The sequence below is a fragment of the Pteropus alecto genome, unplaced genomic scaffold, assembly GCF_000325575.1.
Source record: "Pteropus alecto unplaced genomic scaffold, ASM32557v1 scaffold45, whole genome shotgun sequence".
Taxonomy (NCBI): Eukaryota; Metazoa; Chordata; class Mammalia; order Chiroptera; family Pteropodidae; genus Pteropus; species Pteropus alecto.
Genome location: NW_006442491.1, coordinates 33,253,224 through 33,258,793, shown reverse-complemented (window position 1 = coordinate 33,258,793; position 5,570 = coordinate 33,253,224). Strand labels below are relative to the sequence as shown.

At 41.0% G+C, this 5,570-nt stretch overlaps 1 pseudogene; it reads left to right on the top strand.

Annotated features, from left to right (window-relative positions):
- Positions 1–5,182: 5,182 nt before the first annotated feature.
- LOC112471283 lies at positions 5,183–5,298 on the top strand (annotated as a pseudogene).
- The last annotated feature ends 272 nt before the right edge of the window (positions 5,299–5,570 follow it).

Below are 5,570 nucleotides of genomic sequence, written 5' to 3'. Positions count from 1 at the left end.
TCACGTGGCCTTTTCTGTGTGTGTGTGTGTGTGTGCACGTGCGCGTGGAAAGAGAGAGACCCGTGGTGTCTCTTCCTCTTCTCATAAAGACACCAGTCCCATTGGATTAGGACCTTCCCTGATGACTTCAAGGCCTGAAAGGCCCAGACTGCAAATACAGTCACATCGTGTGTCAGAGCTTCATCGTGAAGTTCAGAGGGACACAGTCCGCAACAGTTACGAATTTCCTAATTTTCAAAGTTTTCAAAATTTTTCTCTTGAGATATGCATTGAAAAGGCTGCGTTTTCCAAACCAATGGAAAGATTGAATTGCGTGGTTTATGTGACATGCTAGGCAGATGATGTAGGAGAGCGCTTTAAAAAAAAAAAAAAAAAGTCTTTGCCGCCATGTGGATTTGGGTTCAAATCTCAGCTTTACCACTTATTAGCTGTGTGACCTTGGGAAAGTTATTTAGCTTCTCTGAGTCAGAGTCTTCCCACCCATGAAAGAAAGATGACGCTGTACCTGTCCTCCCCACCTCCTCTGGGGTACTGGACGGATCAGAGAGCTACGATTGGTAAAGAACTTAGCACAGAGGCTGGCAAACAGGATGCTCTCAGTGAGCACGATTCTTTAGGTTTGAAACACAAATGCACTTAATTAGATGAAAAATGAATTCAAGTTGTATTTTAGAAAAAAATCACCATTCGTTATGGGAAATATAAAGAGCTGTATAAGTCATTGTTGGCTATTTTTATGATTCTTGCTTGGGAATGCAAAGGGCGGATTGCGTTTGTTATTCTCTTGGCCGTGACTATAGATTTAACCTGGACTCAGAGTTCCCCAAAAAGCATATCCTTAAAATTATCTTCATTTCTGTGACCTCGCAGATGTAGCTGTATCACCAAGGTCAAAGTCCCAGCTATAAAGACTTTCCTGGAAAACTTGTATTTAATTTACGCTTTAGCCTTGGGGGTGTTATCTCAGCATCTTAACGTGTTATTTGAAAATCATCTTTTCTGTACCAGTGTTTCCTCCTGGCTGGCGAAAGGTAGCCATTCAGGTTGGTCAGCTTAAAACATTTTAAATGTCATCCTTTTCTAAAGTTTGCCCAAATTCTTCGGCTGTCGGTGAAGGGCATTGGGCAGAGGATATTTTTCCAAGTTTTGCCTTTCGGACTTTGATTAACTGGCATAGAAACTAGAAAATGTCCTCCTTAAATGGCGCGTCAGGGTCTGGACCTGTCCCACCTGTTCTGAAATCCTCTACAGTGTAACGTTTGGTTTGTCGCTTAACCTCCCCGTGCCTCAGTGTCCTCATCTGTAAACTGAGCATTATGATGACCCCCACCGTACAGGGGTACGGCGAACACCAAACGATTTAACCCATGTAAGAAGTATTTATCGTAGTGCCTGGCCCAGAGTAAATATTTGCATCCCATGAGCATTTAACTTACGGGAAAATTCGACCACAGGACCTGGGAAAGTTAACAGAAGAGAATAATAATGGTCATGGCGGAAGTGATTCCACAGGCTGGGATGCTCGAGGGGCCCTGATGTGAGACCGGACGGGAGCCTCTGACTGTGCTGCTGGTCCAGGTGTCAGCATCTCACCCCTAGGGATCCAGGGATTCACAACAGAGCCCTGTTCTCCAGATGGGAGCCCCTCACTCACTGGCTCCTCAGCCAAAGAGAGAATCGTGTGTTGCGTAGCTTTCCTCCACCTGGGGCCTTCCTAACCCATTACCAGAGGCAGTTTTGACCCTGTATTTCACCAGTTACAATTCAAACATTTGTGCCACATTTTAACACCTCTGAAATCAGAATATAGCTATAATCAATAGTGTTATAGTTTAACTGAAAGCATTTTCTCTTCTCTGTAATGGTATATAAAACCATGACATGATATATGCAGTTGTCACCTCGAATGCCGACCCTGATCTTTGGCACAAAATCTAAATCCATGATATAGATCAGCAGTTATCATTATTACCATTTCAGTCTTCACCTCCCTCATCCACTCCCTAAATATTTGGAATGTATTCCTAACTCAAATTTTACTGTTTGGAATGTATTCCTAACTCAAATTTTACTTGTCACTTAGTTCTAGCCAGAACGACCAACCTCTCTGTGGTTGAATTTTTCCATAGTAGACATTTTCCTGCTTGCTGCTCTCACCAAGCTATCCTGAAGGAAGGTAGAATGCTGAGGAGTGAGTGATGCGCGCTCCTTCTGTAAAACCGACATTCATTCGAAGACAAAGCAAAACAAAAGAAAACCAGTAAGCTAACTCAACCCATGCCTCTTTGAAGTAAACCATGAAAATCAAGCCTGAGCAGGCTTGTGAACAAAAGGTGACCGAAGTGAGCTTAACTCGGTGGTCCGAGAATGGAAACAAACAAATAAGTCAGTAAATTTCCACTAAATAGCTTTGGTGAAACTGTTCCCAGCATCACTTACCCTGGCCCCAAAAGACAATCCGTTTGGAGTACTGGGACCTTTTGAGATATAGCCTTTTACTGGAATGTTAGATATAAAAAAAAGAGCCTTGATAGAAAAAAATAAAAAGACAACCATATCATTAACGAGTACAAAAAAAAAACAAAACATGATAGGTAATTTATTGAGCATCATTTCCATCACGAGTCCCAGCTAACCAAGTTATTATATCACTCACAGCTCTTGCGAATAAACTATATGAAATAGGTCCCCATGCATTTAATCCTGCAACCCTCTCATTCCTTCCCACATGCTCAGGGCCCTGGGATAAAAATATGAATTGAAAGAAAGTATAATGGACTTTGAATGAGCACATTACTTCCTCCTCTGTAACTGGGGAGCAGTAATAATAATTCCTGCCTGGCTGGAGTGTTCCTAAGACTCAAGGAGTCTGATGCCCTTTTTAAATGTAAATCACCACCTCATTTATGTTATCAATAGGGTTTAAGAGAGGTTCAGACCGGAGCCATCCAGTAGAAATACGATGCTAACTATATGTGTAATTTTAAACTTGCTGGTAGCTTTCTTTTAAAAAGATAAAAGGCAACAGGTAGAATTCATTTTAATAACATAGTCTATTTAATTCAAGAGAGCTAAAATATCATTTTAACATGTAATCAATACAAACATTATTAATTTGATATTTTACATGATTTTTCGTACCAAGTCTTTGAAATCTGATGTATATTCTACACGAATGGCACATGTCAGTCCTCACCAGCCGCATTTCAGGCACTCAGTAGCCACATGTCGCTGGCGGTCACCGTATGAGCACAGATCAAAAGAGAATCTATAAGATAGTTCAGCTCCTTCCCCTTCCATTTAAAATTCTTGAAAGATTTAAAGTTGCTGAATTGGTATCACGTATACATGGTACAAAAGTTCAGTAGGTATAAATTCTATACGGTGTAAAGTAAATCTCTCTCCGTCCTCTGTCTTCCTGAAACTGAGCATCCGTCCCCAGAGGCAGCCACAGGTAATATAGTCTCAGGTGTTCCTGTCTTCTTCCAGACATATATATGTATACATGTGTGTATATATGTATGTATGTATGTATGTGTATATGTATAAGTACATACACACATGTACAGTTTATGTATGTATGTATGTATGTATGTATATATGTATAAGTACATACACACATGTCCAGTCGACTCTTGAAAAATGCTGAGGTTCAGGGCACTGACCCCCTGTGCAGTTGAAAATCCAAGTATAACTTTTGACTCTTCCAAAACTTACCCACTAATAGCCTACTGTTGACTGGAAGTCTTACTAATAACATAGTCGATAAACACGTATTTTGTATGTTATATGTATTATATATTGCATTCTTGCAATAATATAAGCTGGAGAAAAGAAAATGGTATTAAGAAAATCATAAGGAAAATACATTTACAGTACTGTACGTATTTATTGAAGAAACTGCATATACGTGGACCCACTCAATTCAAACCTGCATTGTTCAAGGTCAACTATATATACACACATACCGAAATATATACACATATATATACATATTTATTTTTTGCTCTCTTTTCTGCAATGCGAGCAGCTATACAGACTGTTCTTTACCCTGATTTTTGTTCACTTAACATTTCGTTATTGGCTAGTCGTGTAACATTGGGCAAGTTATTACATTTCTCTGTGACTCAGTTTCCTCATCTGTGAAGTGGAGGTGACAATACCTAAATACCTACTCCAGAGGGTTGTTGAGGAGACTGAATGAATGAGGAATCACGCAAGACTTAGAATAATGCCTGGCACATGCAATAAATATTAAGCTTTTTTATTTTCCCAGTAGCTACAAGATTATTCGTCGCATGGCCCTCCCCCGACTGACTGAAACAGTCCCCTGTCACAGACATTTCATTTGCTTTTCTTCTCCCAATCTCTTGCTCTCTCAAAGAATGCCACCACGAGCAGCTTTGTGCGAATGTCATTTTGACCACGTGCAAGTACATCAGATGATAAATCCCAGAATTGGAATGTCTGGGTCTGAGGGTTTGTGGGTGTTTAATTTGCCTTTCACGGCCAAATTATCTTCCCAGGAGACCTTACCAGGTGACAGTCCCACCTGCAGCGTGGTGGGGAGGCCTGTTTCCCTCACAGCCTCCCTCTCACAGGACATGTCAACATTTGTTTTCCCTCTGCCAATGTGATAGGTGGAAAATGCTAAAACATGACGTTTTCCATTCGTCTTGCTCTGTTGTGTGGAAGCAAGGCGTCTTTTCATATGTCTGAGGGCTATTAGAATTTCCTTCTCTAGGAAACTTTGCTCGTTTTTCTATTGGATTATCGAACTAAGCCTTTTTAATGCCTGTCTCCCCCACTGCCCTTCTGGACCTCTCCCCACGGACCACCTGAATGCCTTTCACCCCAGCCCTTCCTGGCAGTAAGCTAGAATTCCTTTGCATTGTCACCTCGAGCTGTAACTTCAGTCTCATACTGTTAACTGTTCGCACAGGAAGAGCATATGTCTTTGGCCAAATCGTCAGTGTCCACAGAGCAAGAGTAGGTTTCTTCGTGTTCCGAGAATGCCTGGCACTGGGCCCGGTATAAGGCAGGCATTGGGTGAATACATTTACAATATATTTTTGAAAAAGAAAATCAGTGGTTGGCTGTGGTTCCATAGTGTAGCGGTTAGCACGTCTGCTTTACGTGCAGAAGGTCCTGGGTTCGCCCCCCAGTGGAGCCATAGTCCGTGGTCTACGGCCATGCCACCCTGAACAAGCCCGATGTCTGATCTCGGAAGCTGAATAGAGTCGGGCCTGGTTAGTACTTGGATGGGAGACCACCTAGGAAGACCAGGTGCTGTAGGCATAAATTATAATAAATAATAAAAAAAAAAGAAAGAAAATCAGTGGCAGATAACTATAGAAAAAAGAACGTCGCTCACTATTTCACTTTTCCAATTGTTAAAATAATTCGATTTATTCCATCATTAGAACGATCAAATTATTAACCATTTTTATCATTAAATTATTAAAATGAACTATGAAAACTGTTGGGGTTTTAGAAAATTATTGAAATTCAAGCACCTTAGGAGCCAAAACAGTTTCTCCCCAAAGAGGACTACTTTCAATGGTTTGTTA